Raw genomic sequence first — 3109 nt, 5'->3', positions numbered from 1 at the left:
TTCTGATAGAGCTTAGTCTTCAGGCCCATCTTTTTTTCTTTCTTTCTTTCTTTCTTTCTTTCTTCTTTCTTTCTTTCTTTCTTTCTTTCTTCTTTCTTTCTTCTTTCTTTCTTTTTTTTTTGGTCTCCTTTGAACATTCATGAGCCTCTCGACTTTTCTTCTTTCTCTTTTTTCTCATGATAATCCAAGTGGTACCCATAGTGTTTGCAGTGTAATTAAATATATCCATTCTGTGGCATGATGATGGCTGCAGAGCTACTGCAGGTGGCCTCAGGTGTGCAAAGAAAAGTCCTAACTTTGGAGTGTCCCAGATGTAGGAGCTGCCTCTGCCCTTTAATCCATTTTGATTTTGGTTTAGTACATGGTGAAAGATATGCATCTAGATTCAATCAGCTGCATGTACACACTCAGTTTTCAGAGCACCATTTGCTAGTGAGGCTTTCTTTTCTTCAGCACATACTTTTAGACTCTGTCAAAGATAAGTAGCTGAATGTCCTTCAGTGGTTTTTAAATCCTCTATTTATTTTCACTGATCCTCATGTCTATTTCAGTATCAGTATCATGTGGTTTTTATCACAGTAGTTTTGTAATATAACTTGGAATCTGAGACGGTGATGCCTCCTTCCTGCTTTGCTTTTGTTGTCATTGATTGTCTTTGCTATGCTGGCTATTTTCTGGTTCTATATGAATTTTAAGACTATTTTCTTTAACTTTCTGAGAATGCCATTGGACTTTGGTTCAGAGTGTGTTAGATGTGTACATCACTTTTGAAAATATGGTAATTTTGACTATGTTGATTCTGCCTAATTAGGAACAGAGAATATCTTTCTATTTTCTGATGTCTTTTTTCAGAGTGTATTGTTGACATCTTTCATGACTTGGTTAGGTTAATTCCTGAGTATTTAGTTTTTCTTGATGCTGTTGTGAATGATATTGTTTTCCTATTTTTTTCTTGGTGAGTTCATTATTTGTGTACTTCAATATATAACATAGTTTGGTAAAAGTTTCATTTTTTTAACTTTAAAAAATGTATCTTATACAATGGCTGGTTGAAGTGTTTAAAATGTAAGACTTATTAATTTTTAGTGTTTATATAACTTGTATCCTTACTGGCTATTTTTCTATTCATATGAAATGCTGAGAGAAGGATGAAAATTTTTCATAATTTTATATTCATTCATTTTCCATTTATTTATTTACCTTTTGACTATATTATGAATATTTGACTATATTATGAATAATTAATTATGCATAGAATTAGTTAAAGCTATTCATTCTTGATAAACTGACTTAAAATTATTATAATTTTTTTCATGTGTACTACTAATCTTTAGTAATACTTTTGGAGTCTACTTTCTCTGCTCTTAGTGCAGACATTCTGAATTCCTTTTGCTTAGTGTTTGTGCAGTTTATTCTATTCTGTTCTTTCACTTTCAGTAATCCACATTTTTATATTTAAAGTGTATGTCTAATAGATATCACATAAGTTGATCAAGCTTTATAATATAGCCTTATAATAATTGGGTGTCTTAGTGTATTTACATTTAATATTATTACTGATATGGTTTTTGTTAAATCTACTACCTTGCTCTCTGTTCTATTTTTTCCCATTCTTAATTTCTTTGCTTCCGTAAATTTCAAAGAATTCTACTGGAATTTATTAGTGTCTATTTATACTTATTTTTGCATTTTTGTGTCATTTCACAGACACTTAATAATTCATTTACTTTTCCATCCTCTTGTTATTTTTATCATATCTATCACATCTATGTAGGTTTTAATGCCTACAGTGTGTCATAATTTTTGCTTTAAATAGTCCTTCTTTTGTGAGATGGAGTCATGCTGCCTAGTTCAGGTTGGACTTCAACTCACTATGTAGTCAAACTCACAGTGATCCTCCTGCCTCAGCTTTTCAAGTACTGAGATTACAGGTATTTGCTAAACAGGCGTGCCTAAATAGCTTTTAACAGAAAGTAGGAGAAAAATAGTGTTTATTTACTTATCAATCTATTTACAATTTGCATGTTTCCATTCTTTCTTTTTCTTTTTTTGGAAGTTTGGATCTCAATTTGAAATAATTTTTCTTTAGCTGCAAGAAATTTGTATTTCTTGGCATATGCACTTCCTAACACCATATTCTCCTAGATCTCAGTTATCTGACAGTGTCTTTATCTTCACGTGTGAAGGATAACTTTTATGGGTATACAATTAAAGATTGAACAGTTCTGTTTTCTTTTTCTTTTTTTTTTTTTTCTTTTAGTGGTTTAAAGATGCCTTTATTGGATTGGGGAGATAGCTCAGTGGTCTAAGTGCCTGCTTGTCAATCACTAAGATTTGAGTTCCACCCCCTATATGACATGCCATGCTGGCCCAGGAAACCTGGCACACCGTCTGTGCATCAAAATTGGATTTGGTGAGCATGCCTGTAATCCCAGTTCTGGGGAGGAGGAGACAGGAGGATCACTATGAGTACAAACTGCATAGTGAGACCCTGTACCAAATAAATAAAAGGTTTTTTTAAAAAGTAAAGATGTCTTTCTTTTCTTTATTATGGGTAATATTTCCATAAGAAGTCTGCAGTGAATGTTACTGTTGTCACATTTTATTCTGGTTGATTTCAATACTTTTTTTTATTTTTAAAGTTTAACAGTTTTATGCCCATTATATTTCCTATCTAGTTCACTAGATTTTCATCTTTGAGTCTTTTCAGTCTGTATGTTTACATTTTCATATGCTTTTGAAAAATTGTGGCCATTTTTTTCCAACTCTTTTTTCTCTTTTCTCTCCTAGACCCTTCTAGCATTCCAATTTCACTTATAAGTGACCACATCATAGTTTCACAGGTCACAGGGAAGGCTTTCTTCTCACGTTTTTTCCTTTTATTTCTTTAGTTTGAGTATTTTCAATTTTTTTGTCTTCAAATTTACTGATTTTTCTATTTGTGGTGTTCAATATGTTACTAAGACCATCCAGGAAATTTTTCAAATAAATCTTCATTGTAGATATTTTATCATTCAGTTCTACAAATTTTTTTAGTGATTTAAACTATTATTATAGCTTTGCACATATTTATAATAGCTTTATTTTGAAGCCTTTACCTATTAAGCCA

General features: G+C 31.6%; 1 pseudogene; it reads right to left on the bottom strand.

Annotated features, from left to right (window-relative positions):
• LOC105743052 overlaps nucleotides 1-239 on the bottom strand; it is a 1183-nt pseudogene extending 944 nt beyond the window's left edge.
• Between the last annotated feature and the right edge of the window lie 2870 nt (nucleotides 240-3109).

Source organism: Octodon degus, unplaced genomic scaffold (assembly GCF_000260255.1).
Source record: "Octodon degus isolate 3935 unplaced genomic scaffold, OctDeg1.0 scaffold00094, whole genome shotgun sequence".
NCBI lineage: Eukaryota > Metazoa > Chordata > Mammalia > Rodentia > Octodontidae > Octodon > Octodon degus.
The sequence above is the reverse complement of the archived record's forward strand: the minus strand, read 5'-3'. Positions and strand labels throughout refer to the sequence as shown.